Source organism: Nycticebus coucang, chromosome 4, assembly GCF_027406575.1.
Source record: "Nycticebus coucang isolate mNycCou1 chromosome 4, mNycCou1.pri, whole genome shotgun sequence".
NCBI lineage: Eukaryota > Metazoa > Chordata > Mammalia > Primates > Lorisidae > Nycticebus > Nycticebus coucang.
The window spans coordinates 99,449,173-99,463,491 of record NC_069783.1 but is presented as its reverse complement, the minus strand read 5'-3'; the positions used below and the strand labels follow the sequence as shown (position 1 = coordinate 99,463,491).

At 41.2% G+C, this 14,319-nt stretch overlaps 1 long non-coding RNA gene and 1 pseudogene across 2 annotated transcripts; both read left to right on the top strand.

Annotated features, from left to right (window-relative positions):
* The first annotated feature begins 319 nt into the window (after positions 1-319).
* Positions 320-9,366, top strand: LOC128583906 (uncharacterized). 2 transcript variants are annotated; one of them, XR_008379584.1, is made up of 3 exons: positions 320-377; positions 7,806-7,950; positions 9,323-9,366. It is a non-coding gene; the product is annotated as an uncharacterized LOC128583906 (long non-coding RNA). The 2 variants fall into 2 exon arrangements; XR_008379585.1 differs by lacking the exon at positions 9,323-9,366 and having other exon boundaries at positions 7,806-8,334.
* A 712-nt stretch (positions 9,367-10,078) lies between these two features.
* On the top strand, positions 10,079-11,060 carry LOC128584116 (26S proteasome non-ATPase regulatory subunit 7-like; annotated as a pseudogene).
* Positions 11,061-14,319: the final 3,259 nt, after the last annotated feature.

Below are 14,319 nucleotides of genomic sequence, written 5' to 3'. Positions count from 1 at the left end.
GCCGGTTGCTCCTGGTACCATGCGCGTTGAGCTGAGTTATGATCCTAAGTGCCTGACAAATGCTTTTACAAGCTCCTTTGGTCTGCTACTCTGGTGACTGGCTTTGCTCCCCACGTTCCTTTTTTTTTTTCAAACCTCTATTCAACGTGGGCAGCTCAGCGCTTTGCCAAGGGAAAACCGTCAAAGGTAATATCACATTTACAACTAAATGGCTTCAGTTCAGTGTCACGGGTGCACTATCTGTGGTGTAAAACTGCCAAAATACCCACTGTTTTCCCTTTAAGCCATGCTGTGTGCTCTTTTACAGAAAGCTGACTCCTGTGAGGACGGGAATTGGAGCCAAGGTGCAGTGAGAACTCGCAGATGGTGAGAGCCAGGTACAGTAACAGAGCAGCGCCTGACATCACGGTGCCCTTCTTCTGTTTTGATGAAGCTGTATTTCATTTCAATGAAATATCCTTAACAAAAATACTGGTTTCATTCGTGATTACTGAAAAATTGCCTTGCTCAAAAGAAAAAAGAGATATTTATATGGATGGTAGAAAAAATTAGGAAAAAGAATATACTTCTTTATTTCTTGTCTCTTTTTTAACTTTTCCTTTTTGATCTGGTAAAACAAAGTAGGGTTTATGTGGGACTTTCTGTTTTCTTTAGTCCCTGAGATAGTTGCTCAGAAAGACTGGCTGCCTTAAACCAAGCTGACCACAGGATGTCCCCAGTGTTCCATGAAAATTGTATTGAAAGGGCATTTACCTGGTAATGCAAAACTTGTTTCTTAAAGAAGGAAGGTCAGAGCACATAGATGCGGTTACATCTACAATTTGAAACAAAATCTGGTTTCACAGAGGCAGGCTTGGCGTCATTACGTAAAGCCAAAGCAGGTCTGAACCGAGGTTGTCCTTGAAGAAGAGTGTGCCACCTACGAGGAAAGCCACTAAACTTAACAGCCCAGAGCTGCTATTTAATTGCCCCTGAAGAGAAGTCACCCTGAGGTGGAGTTAATAACCAATACTAGATCTTTTTTTTTCTTCATTTTAATTTTCTTTGAAAGCTTCGTGCTCAAGCAACGTGGTGATCACTATCTAATGAAATTATATGCTGCTCAAATCCTTCCTTGGGCTGACATATTTGGCAAATCCCAAAATGAGAGCCTAAAAGAGCCCCAAAGAGAAGCGTTTGATAGAAACATGAATATGCATCTAAACGGATTGAGTTAAGGCATTTAAATATAGAATTTAGTTCACTACTTAACCCAGTCCTCTCTGGCACAAAAACAAGCGTGTCATAGCCATGGTGTAAAAAGGCAGCTATGGACAAGGTGTTTAAGGGACAATGCCCAAAGAAGACTGTGGGGAAGGGAAGATCCACCAGTCACTGAACTCCAGGCCCACAAAGTGTGGGACTGTGTGAAACACTCTTGACTCCTCACCAACTGATAGGCTGCTAAATTCAGGGCTGGGTGAAGTCTGCCGAGGACCAAGGCAGCTTTGGCAGCTTCCTCCCCAGTCTGGGTGAATCTGGGTCCAAGCAGATTTCTGTTGCTTATGCTACCAAAGCTCTGTAAGTTGTCAACAAGTATATCGCATTTGTCAACTCCTCTGATGTTACAGTAGTCCCCACCTTTGCTTGATTTTAACTCATCTACAGACTATAAGAGCCGTGTCTTTACTGGGTGCAGAAAGCTTCATCTCAGGGAGAGTATTTCAAGGATCTGGATGGAGCCTGTTTTCCTAAGTTTCTCTTTTTATTTTTTTAATGTGTAATTGACACAATAATTGTACATATTTATGGGGTACAGTGTGATGTTTTAATGCATGTAGACATTGTATAATGATCAAGGCAGAACAATTACCATATCTATCGCTTTAAACATTTATCATTTCTTTGTAGTGATAACATTCAAAATTTTATCTTCTGGTTATCTTGAAATATACACTGCACTGCTCTTTTCTTTAGTCACCTATGGTGTAATAGAAACCCAGAGCTTATTCTTCCTGCCCAACTGTAACTTTTTACCCATTTACTAACCTTTATCCTTCTACCTCCCCTCTACCTTCCCCAGCCTCTACTCTTTACTTCTATGCAACCAACCTTTTCAGATAGGCAGTGTCTGTCTGTTCCCGGCTTATTTCACTTAGCGATGTCCTCCAGGTTCATCCGTCTTCTTGTTTATATACCTATGTATATAAATCCGAGCTTCTGTTATTTTTATATACTGAACTCAAGCCATGCTTTTACTGATACGGAGGCTGTCATGGGTGGAATTGTGTCCTCCCCGCCAAATTCAGATGCTGAATTTCTAGCCCAAGTCCTTTAGAATGTGACTGTGTTTGGAGATAGGATCTTTAAAGGGATAATTAAGGTTAAATGAAGTCATTGGTGTGGGCCCTAATCCAGTCTGACTGGTGTCCAAATAAGAAGTGGAGATGAGGACACAGACACACAGAGGGAAGACCCTGGGAGGACACAGGGAGAAGGCAGCCACCTACAAGCCAAGGAAAGAGGCCCCAGAAGGAACCAGCCCTGCCCACACCTTGACCTCTGCCTTCCAGCCTCCAGAACTGTGAGGAAATACATTTCTGTGTTTAAGCCTCCCAGGGATACTTTGTCATGGCTGCCCTAGCAAACTAATATGGAGGCCAAACAAACTCAGCCTGGTAATACCAGTTATGTAATATTAGTTATTAGCTCTTTGATGACACAGCTCATATCTCAATCATAATGGCTGACACCAACTGAAAACTTGGTAAGCGCTGCATATTCTACCAAGAGATTGACATCATCCTTTTACATGGTTATTAAAGCAACCTTCCTTTCAGAGGCCGAAATCCCCCACTTTTCAGATGAGAAAACAGGGGAAGATCAGCCCCATCAGCCCTCAGGGCTCACTCGTGACCTCTAGTGCACCGTCTTTCAAACCCAGGGATGGAGGATCACAAAAAGGTAGAAAAGAGGGTGTGCCATTTCCTTCATGTTCCTCTGTTTTATCCTCTAATTACTGACACATTTTAACCTCTTGTGGGTAAATCTTGATCAGAATACATCTGCCCCAGGAAATACTTTGGTTATCTCAAGTTACGGTTGAAGTCCTGATACCGCCAATTGCCTGTAGACTGTATTAAAGAGGTCAGGATGGAGAGGAGTGAACAGGACCCAGTGAGCGTCTAGTGGCAGAGTCAGTGACTGTGCACGAACCTGGACATTGGTGAATTTGTGATTCAGGTGGAATTGGAGACTTGTGGAGCTGTAGCGGCCTTGTAAATCTTCTGGTCCACGTAATTAATTCCTGGCTCTTTTTCACCCCTTATCATAGTCTGCACAGATGTAGAGGGCCTCTGTGTGTGAGACTGGGTCTCCCCTCCACCCTACTGAAATGCGGTTCCCCACAGACGCAGTATATCCTGAGAAGCGCCATGACCTCCTCCTTCAGCAGCAGTGCACATGGAGGAGGGGAGCACTGCACTGCTCTGGAGTGGGAGGTGAGCCTGAAGACACTAAATCCTTATGACAACCTTGTGAGATAAGAAAGATGATTATCACCATTTTATAGATGAGTCAACTGAGGCACTGAGAGGTTAGGTAACTGCCTTGAGGTCAGCTCCCTCACCGACCCAGGCCACTAGGAGCTTTGCAAGAAAATGAGGGTATTAGCTTGACACCAAACTTGGAATCAAAAAATAAAATACAACAGCTAGACATTCACTGACTTAAGACTAGAAAAGACATGTTGACCTTCTGGGTTTGAAATTGTTTAATAACTGGAAACCAATTTCAATTTCAAATTTAAGTTTGGCGCAATTTTAAGGGGTCAGTCAAGAAGAAATACAAAACCTTATTTTTAAAGCACAGGCGCTGCATTTTCAAGGCAATGCCGTCCATCTGAAGTGGAGGGGGACAGATACAAAGGAGGTGCACTTTAAACTTTTATAACTCATGTGGGTATCAAGTAAAATATAAAGAACTGATAATTGTAGAGTATTCAAAACATCCCTTTACAAGGATTAGGGAAAATATTGACCTGAATTATGTGAAAATCTTTTTCGAAATGTCAAACTACAATCTCAGAGAATATGAGTGAGCCCCGTCTTCTTTATAATAATTAGTAATAAACAAAAAGTAAATACAATTTGTTGTTTAAAGAGCATTCCTCTGTTCTTTGGCCACTGGGGCCTTCATTTCCTTTAATGAATCTGTTCACTGCTGTTGCAACCATCTCCTTGGCCATGCTTTGGGAACCCTAGATTGCTTGGTGTGCAAAAGAACAGTCCAAACGGTTTGATACCGGATGAGTGCTTGCACGGAGATGGGTCTGCACACAGCTGTGTCTGGAAATGTTCTTCCTCCTACACTGTGTGCGATGAGAGACGTGATCGGCTTTAGGTGGCTTCTGTCTATTTTTAGCATCTATAGTGTCTCAGTTTCCATGGTGGATTCACCAACTCAGAAAGGCAAACACTTTATAAAAATCACAAAGCACGAGGCAGGTATCCCACTCCGGGTTGGGCTACTTTTTGCAGTTACCTGCTGCTGTGAGGGTGTGCACTTCTGTAACTGGGTATTTCAATCTAGAAACTTGCTTGATTTCTGCCCTCGCATCAGGGCTTTCTCGGCCGTCCCCCTGCTGGGGCTGGGGTGGGTGTGGGGTGGAGGATGAGTTAGGGACAGCAGGGACCAGTGCCCACCTTTGATGCCTTTTCCAGCACCGTGCCCTGACTAATGAGCAGTGGCCACTAATGAAGAGCGAGGCTGGGTCTCTCCTTTTCCAGAGACTGAGCCCATTACCCTCGGGGTCCCCACTAGCCTGCGGGCACCCAACCTGCCTCCCGAACAGATCACTTCCGGCTTGCGATGCTGCACCCAGCCCCCTGCCCGTGGCCGTGAATAACCTTGCTTTTGTGTGTATTTATTTTATTTTGAATTTCTCTACCCTGCGTCTTTCCACCTCCAAACCCCACCCCCGCTTGCCGGCCCCATGTGGTGATGTTGCTTGAAATGTTAGATTCTTTCTTCCTCTATTCCCCTCCCTCCAATTCTGGAAGCATTTTGTTTCTGTAGTGCCTTGTGAAGCTGGTGCTGAGTCCAGATCCTTGGGGCTTTAAAGTTGAATTAATAATTAAACAGGAAGGGAGCAGTACTTTCAGCAGGCGCCAAGTAACTATACTTAAACTGCAACCTGGCACTGCTTTTCCCACCCTTGTGCTGTGGTTTGCTGAAGGCAACTGGAGATTTTGATTCTAGTTTTAATCAAGCATTTCTGTAAGTTTTCAGGCAGTTAAGGTTTGGCAGCAAAGGGCTGGGAAGTCAGTCTTCATCACCTCTGACCAGTTTGGCCAACAGAAAAAAAAATTTTTTTTTTCTAATTGGAACTGTCTTCCCAGTTCATAAATCAGTCTACAATCGTCCACTTTCAGCTGTTGGCCTTTCCTGAGAACATGGTGGGCTTTTCTCTCAAATAAATGTATATTTTGTATTGATTAGTTCCCAGTTGTAGAGAACGGTGCTTTTCACATAAAACTGGCAGAATGTTGACATTGTTGCTTTGCGATTGTTAGAATCATTGCTTTCATATAGGGGCTTCGCTGAAGATATCAAACCTCCTATTAAATGTATACATGTAGACACACCCACAGAATGTCTTCCTTTTCTGAGTCTGGGCATTGATACTTTTTAGAAATTCACAACTCATTGGAGCCAATGGGCCAACTTGGCCCAGACACTGGGTGTGAGCATTCTTGCAGAGCTACGAGAATGAGATAGCGCCAGTGTTCTCTAGAGAAACCCAAGCCCTTAATATAGGTATCAAAATAATAGCTTTAAATGGTAGGAAGAAGACTTCTGGAGGCTGCCCCCATACCGGGCTCGCCAATTGATTTTCACCTGGCTCCTGGCAGTTGGTAGCTGGCCTTTCCCAGTCTCGGCTGACTGGCTTTCCACAGGACGCTGGGAGGAAGCCCGCTCAGCTCCAACGAGTCTCACCCTGTAGCTGAACAGCGGTGCAGGCTGTTGGGTGGGGAGAGGGGAGAAGCTGGGTACAGCTGGGTGTGTGGGCAGGAGTGTGAAGCAGCCTCAAGAGGAAAGAGAACAAAGATTTGGTTAAAAATTTAGATTCATGCATATAAATTTGGAACAGGGCAAAAAAAGTAAGCCCAATGCACACAACCCTCCTGTCCCTTCCTAGCCAGCTTTGGATGAAGTGAGCATGAGATCAGCTCAGTACTGAATTGCAGTACCGTCTCCTTGCTCCTAACGATGTGCTTGGAAGCCTTGTACAACCTATATCCTCAGAACTTATCAAAAATTTGAGATGTTCTGTGAGACTTGCATTCTAAGTATTATTTTTAAATGCTTATTTTTCTTTTAGGAATTTAAAAAGAATGTATTCTTGCTGATACTTCTTGATTTTTAAAAATAGACAAAATTTGTGTCCCATATATAATCTACATTGTGACTGTATTTTCTATCGGTCAAGAGGTTTAATTACAATAAGCTAATAAATTTACTTATAATAAGCAGAAAATATGGTCCACCGGTTTATTGAGAAGATTAGTTAGAAGAAACAAGATTAATTTACACTTCCAAGAATTTAACAAAGCTCAAAATTTCAACAGCCTCCCCTATAATTTCCCTGAATTACCACCTTTTCCAGAGACCGGTTCTTTCTCAATAAATCACCATGTGACTTTGGCATTGAGACTGTCGTAGGCTCCTACTCTCAGGATATAAAATTTGATCATATTATTTAAGTTTCTGTAATGGCCACACTGGAATCATTATGCTTCCAACCACAGTAAATAATTTAAGATCCAGATTGTAAATGATGTATTCCTCATCAAGCAATATTTGGAAAATATATTTATCAATGCACAACTTGTACAAAATTCCTTTCTGTTCTTTATGTCCCATTTCCTTTCCAGAAAATATATTCCAAGCTAGTTTCAAAATTAAATGATAAGATTTCTGGTCGTTGACTAAGTAAAGGTCCTCGTCCTTTTAATTTAGAGACAGTTGAGTTGATACTCTGATTCCTCGCCCATACAGAGTTTGCAATAAAAAACTTTTAAAGGGCGGTGCCTGTGGCTCAAAGGAGTAGGGCACCAACCCCATAGGCTGAAGGTGGAAGGTTCAAACCCAGCCCCGGTCAAAAAAAAAAAAAAAACTTTTAAAAATACTTTATTTAAAATAACCTCACAGGAGCTAGCCTTCTGTTTAGATATTACAGCACACTTGAAAAGTGCTTTCACTTAGTTGGGAAAAAAAAGTACCCAACAATGATAATAGCCCTCTAAACAAACAAACAAACAAACAAAATATCAAAAGATTGTGGAGAATACTAAATGGGTGTGCATTGCTTTTGAAACACTGCTTTCTTTCCCTACCTTCTCTGCTAAAAAGATTTAGGAAATGTGTTTCTGACTGATTTGTGTCAAATATGTTCCTCACAAATAACAAGGCATTCCTTTCGTTATGAGGAGTATTTAGGTAACAAGTCGTCCCTGAGCAGTTGCACGATAGTCCCCACTGCGAGTGCCAGGCAGTGAGGGCTTCTCTGCCCCTGCCAACAGCTCGGATCCCCGGGTGCATCAGAGCTTGCCCAGCCGTTGGCGATCTCTGCAGGTGTATGGGCCGCAGCCCTAGGCAAGGCTGTCTCTGCTTCCCCAAAGGTCTCGGAGCCCTTCTGCAGCCCAGATGGTTCCAATTTGAGGCCTACACTCAGTGCTGGAGCTGTATTGAGTTTCTTCCCTGAAACCAACAAAACCTGCTTCAGCATTTTGCTTGGATTAAAATATTTGTCCCTTTTTTCACAGGGCAGAAGGAGGACTCCTGAAGCCTCCGAAGGAAGGAAATCATTACAGGGCTCTACAGAAGTAGGTCATGTGCTACAGCTGCTCATAGTTTAAGAGGAAGAAACATGGGACCTCAAACCTGGAACACGACTCTTTCAAAATGCTTGTGAGCAACCCAAGAAAAACATCCTCCCGAGGCTTATCTAATAACCATGATCTGTAATCGTCTCAATGTGTGCTCATGTTTCCTTAGGAGTTTGCACCTACTTCCCAGAGCTAACGAGATGCTGAAATAGAACACACAAAAAATTTAATGAAGGGGATTTAATAGTTTGTGTTAAAGCTAATATGGCCCATTAGGAGCTGTCATTTTTATAAACAATGAAGATATGTTATCCTCTTCTTGGGTGTAAAGTCATTCTGTGTAGGACCTATAAACATTCAGTAATGATCTGTTGTAGAACGTGCGTGAACAACAATTAAAGCCCCACTTGAAAAGTCTGTTTTTGTCACATATTTGGTTTCTTGCTAAATAAACTCGTAGAGATCATACATGTGTAAGCATATGCTTACATTATAAAAATAGCATGTGTGCGTTTCATTAAGAAAAAAAAACAGATTTATCTTCTAAGTGTTTTTGGTTTCCATAAGCTTGAGAAATATTAGAAGTGATTAGTTAAATTAGGAGCATAGTTTCTATTTTTTTCATTCATGCTATAATAATAAAACAACCTCTCTTTTCTGGTAGTTTTAGAAGACAAAATTAGTAGCTCCCAATGTCATGGAAGGCATGATTACAACCTTTAAAAGCTTTAAGTAAAAAAGTTTTCATAACACCTATCTCTGTTACGAAAATAGTACATTCTATAGTGACTCAGAGGTGTTTTTTTTTTGAAATCCAGTTTTTTAACTGTAGCAGAGACAAGACTTTAGAAGTTGTACACTTTTTGAGACTCACTGATTGTGTTTGAGAAAATGAAATCTGATTGACTTTCTCTGACTTTGTAAATAGAATTTGCTTTCTTGCTTTCTCCTTTTAAACACACACACACACACACACACACAAATGATTGATTCCTTTTCATAGGTTTTAGGTTTGGCAGAATGTGATGAAAAATTCTGACAATGCCCTAAAATTTTCTTCTGCATACAGAGGGGTAGAAGAGAGGAGGAGGGGGGAAAAGGGAAAGGTACAGATTAAAATTATTCTAGCTATTCACATAGACTTGAAAGCTCCAGTGACAAGTTTTGAGAAGTAGCCTCAGGCAGAACTTGCTATCAAAGAAGACCAGGAACAAAAAACATTTAAAAGCAGATTACAAATCCCTCCTAACAAAGCAGAATCAAATCACTGATCGATAGGTGCAGCTGGGTTTAAATTGTTTCCTTAAAAAGGCTTTAAAAACTTTTTTGAGTGAGAGGCTGGAGGTTGAACCTTTTATGTTTTGGAGCAAACTCCTTCTGGAAAAGTCTTTCCCATGTTTTCCAGGGAGGCCTCTCTTGGGATGAGCCTGAGTTATTCTCTTCTCACTTACCAGGGGCCCCTGGCTGGGCTGGCAACCGGGTTTCCAGGAAAGGAAAAGACGTTCTTTGATCTATGTCAAGCCGGGTAAGATATTTTTGCTTCTACTCCCATCAGTGTAGCTGGATTCCCCATGGTCATCTATGAACTATCTGTGCAATGCTCAAACTGGGGTGTTTAAGAGCAACATGGGGCCTAAAGAAAATCATTAACAAAGGAAGACCCCAGACTCTAGGTCACTTAAACCACAAAAATGGGCTAGCTAGATTGTGGGTCGCTGTCTAGATCAAGGCCATGTGGAAAATGTTGAAGCATACCTCCCAGCATCAGACGTAACTCAGATGCCCAGCTCTTTTAGGGACTTTTAAGAACAAGGGGAGAGAGAAAGAAAGGAAAGCAATGAGCAAGTGGTGTTCAATTTATTCACATATGTTCCAAATGGCTCAGAGATAAGGTTCTGGTACATTTTTTAATGATTTATTATCACCAGACAAGAATCAAAAGGTCGTATAGATGCTATTGGAAAGATAGGAAAAGAAGATTAAAATATAATAATAACATAGCAGGAACGGTTCCCTGCTCCTACAAATAGCTGAGGCTGACCAATGAGGTTAGGCCTATTTGCAAATAAGTTTATTTAAAAAGAAAGGAAGGTTGAGATGGTGTTAAGAAAAAAAAGAGGGCTGCTGTTGAACAGGAAGAGGAGGAGCTGGACCTGGAGGAGCCACTGCTGGATTTTGCAGGTCTCAGGGAGCCAGGCCTGGTGGGCAGGGTATGTCATGATGCCCAAGCTGGCGGTGCAGAAGGTGGTGGTCCACCCCCTGGTGCTGCTCAGTGTGGTGGATCATTTCAATTGAATTGGCAAGGTTGGAAACCAGAAGTGTGTTATCCGTATGCTCTTGGGGTCATGGCAAAAGGAAGTACTTGATGTATCCAACAGTTTTGCAGTACCCTTTGATGAAGATGACAAGGATGATTTCATTTGGTTTTTAGACCATGATTATCTGGAAAATATTTTTGGAATGTTTAAGAAAGTTAATGCCAGGGAAAGAACAGTTGGTTGGTACCACACAGGCCCTAAATTACACCAGAATGATATCACCATCAATGAACTCATGAAAAGATACTGCCTTAACTCAGTGTTGGTAATTATTGATGTGAAGTCAAAGGACCTTGGGCTTCCCACAGAACGGTATATTTCAGTGGATGAAGTTCACAGTGATGGAATTCCAACTTTAAAAACAGTTGAGCAGGTAACCAGTGAAATTGGAGCAGAGGAAGCTGAAGAAGTTGGAGTGGAACACTTGTTACAAGATATCAAAGACACTACAGTGGGCACTCTTCCCAAGGGATCCCAAACCAAGTCCATGGTTTGAAGGGACTGAACCCCAAGCTTCTGGATATCAGGAGCTACTTGGAAAAAGTAGCCACAGGCAAGCTGCCCATCAACTGCCAGATCATCTACCAGCTGCAGGATGTCTTCACCCTGCTGCCAGATGTCAGCCTGCAGGAGTTTGTCAAGGCCTTTTATCTGAAGACCAACGACCAGATGATGGTGGTGTACTTGGCCTCACTGATCTGTTCTGTGGTCGCCCTACACAACTTCATCATCAGCAAGATTGCCAACCGGGATGCAGAGAAGAAGGAAGGGCAGGAAAAAGAAGAGAGCAAAAGGGATAGAAAAAATGACAAAGAGAAAGATAAAGATAAGGAAGAGTGATGCAAAGAAAGAAGAGAAAATGGAGAAAAAGTAAACAATGTAGCTTTTTGAATTTGTAAATTAAAATCTTACAAACTGAAAAAAAAAAAAGAAAAGAAAAGAAAAAGAAACTTTTAGAAAAAGTTGATCTCCTTTCCTTTTCTCCGTGAGCATTGCTTGACTGGAGTGGATTGTCATTTCAGCAGATGATTAATAGGGTGAGGAAGGGAACCCGTGAACATACCCTGGGTTGTGCACACAGCACATGTGGAGAATAGGGGACATTTCTGTTCAGGCAGCCAACCCTGGGTCACAGACCTACCCCTTTCCTTCTCTTGTCCCCTCCTCCTTCACAATAGCTACCTAAACATGCGGCATTCTGCACTCTTGCAAATGCCCAGCCGCTGTCTTCTGAAGAAAGCTCTCCCTCTCTGGGGCTCCTTGAGAAGTGAGCATACACTTCACACTGTAAATTGATCACTAATTTTATGGACACCCTGTATAGATATATATCAGATAACCACTTATTTTCTCCTGAATTGACGGGTAGGTAGAGGCCAAGTACATACGATAGTATGTCTCACTTAACTGGCTTAAAGTGAGAATAGTGACGGTGAAAATGCCACTGGGACCCACAATGCTTGCTCCGTTGAGACAATCCCTCTGGCTTTCTCCTCATGGACTTTCCTGCCTTGGTTTTTACTGGTTCTATTCTATACGGATGGATACCATGCTTCACCAATCTTAGCTTCCTACACCTCTTCCCCAAACAACTTTCTAAAGTTTTGATTTCAGCAAAAACTCCAGTAAAGAACTAGTAAGCATTGGTTAAATAATCTTTGTGCAATCACATTTACTTGATCAAACTTGGGACCACTTTATCTGCTGACAAGCTATGCTATTATTAACTTTGTGATATTTCTAGAAACTCTACAAATAAATCCCACTGTAAATCTGGTCCCTCTACTTCCAAAGGATCTTTCCGTTCTTAAACATTCAGTTTTCCAGTATTTATTATATTCTCATACTTACCTGAAACAAGAACTCCGCGTGTATGTGTGTGTGAGCCTGTGCACACAAGTGCATGTGTTATTGTGTGGATTGAGAATTCCTTCAGGAGGACGAGGAGAGGTCCTTTATCATCAGCGTCTTCTTTATGATTGTTTCTTTCATTGAGTCCTATTCTCACTGAATATCTATGATACAAATGTCCCTCAGTAAATGTAAAATTACTGGATTTTTTTTACTTAGGGAAAAATCCCTATGACTTCAGTAAAACTTTACTTGGAAAAGAAAGGGAATAAGACTAACTCTGAGCTCTATAGTATGTGCCCATTTAATATGAAAGCCTATAAAAAAGACTTAATGAAGAAAATCAGTAGTTTTAAACATTAATTTGGCTCAATCTAATTTGGTTTCCATCTAATTTTTAAAACTTCTTAAAAAGGATAGCAACATAATTTATCATCAGATAATATAGTCTCCAGTCTTATTGAAACATTGTGTGTGTTCTATGAAGACTATTCAACCAAGTAAGTGATTACCAAAGATGTGACTTGATTTCTTTTTTATGAGTATGAATGCAATTTTTAATTCCATTTTTTCACTTAAAACCTTTTGGCCTACAAATTAGACTATCACATCCAAAAGCAAGTTTGAAAAGGAACAAAGGGCACCATCATTTGTCCAGCATTCAAGGAAACTTATTTTATTCAGGAGACAAAGAATTTCTACCTGCGTGCATAAGAGATCAGAAACAAAATAGTGGTGTCATCCACAAGGACAAGGTGGAGCTAATGTATTCCCATCAGATATCCAAGAAGGCTTTTGAATTTTAGTTTTGAAATTCACTCAGACATACAATGCCTCTTCCGAGAGTAAATAGCGTAGTGGAGTTCAGTAATTCAGGAGACAGTTCTAGTGTCTAATTGGGAGGACAGAAACCTGCAAATTGTGAATGAGGTTAAGGAGTGGGCTCCTGTTAATCCACTGAGAGATTTCTGTAAGGGGATTTCTGCAGACTTCAGCTCATACAATGAGGTAGCAAATGCAGTTCTGTGGAGACACCTAGTAAAATTCTGATTAGTAACAAACACAGCTCCTTGTACACCTAATGCCATTGCTTCTACCTAATAGTCAACAAAAAAGCCTACAGCAATGTACTTTTATTTATCTGAGTAAAAGCAAAGGAAGAAAAACCTTAATCATCCACATTGTGCCTTAAAAAGGCACACGTTGTTAGAAAGGAATAGTATGAAGTACCTACTTTGCTGTCTGAATTAAGCACACATTTATACACGCAAATGACTAAAATAATGAAAGTGATAGATTAGGGTATTGATGCATAATCACTGTCTAGAATGCAGAACTTATGAGCAGCCTGATTTTGAGAACAATTACAGGTAATTAAAGCTATGTTGGTTACAAAAAAATTAATAATAAATAGAGAAGTCTGCTGTGTATAACACCAATTAATTACTTTTTTTTTTTTTTTCCAACAAGAATAGCTCTTAAATGTCTGTGCTGCTATTTATATCTGACCACGTTCAGGAGTGGTAAGAAATACATACTGTCTAGCAGCAGTCCCAGAATGTTGTCTGCAACCATGACTTTCAGTCAGTTTTCCTTAAACCCACTTAAAAAACAATAATATCCATAAGCTCTTATGTTTTCTTCATAATTAGTATAAACAAATACCTAGACCCAGCTAGACAGTTTGTAAATCAATTTCCCTAGCTACTATCCTCACCTGAATAGTAATTACATTATAAGCACAGTTATGCTCAGGTATAGCAAGTATTTTTTTTTTTTTTTTTTTTACCTTGTAAGGACTCAAAATATGACTTTATTTTATTTAGCCTTGCAACAACCCTTTGGTTCTGGGTCAATCTAAAAATTGGAGGTTCTGGTGATTGGCAGCACTGTCAATATTCTTCCTTGCCCGTTGGTGGCAGGACAGGGGCAGACAGCGTCAGGGGGGACAAAGAAGCTAGTGTCCGGCCACCTTTCTGGCTCCCCAAAGAAGCCTGGCCTCCTCATTCACTCAAACTAGTTTGAGGTCCCTGCTGAGACTGGCCACTCGTAACTACTGTTTGTTCCCCTCCTCCACTTAGTGACAGAGAAAGTTCTGGATTTTCCAGAACAGTTCTTCTTCCAGGTGGGTTTGTTACTCCGTGCATGGCCAACAGCTGTTGAATTCCTTTCCTACCATGCATATGCCCATACATCAGCCAGGTAAATCAGCTGTGGGGTTCTGTTTCTAGATCTGGATTTCAGGGAAAAAGTCACTATAGGAAACAGATCAAAATAAATGT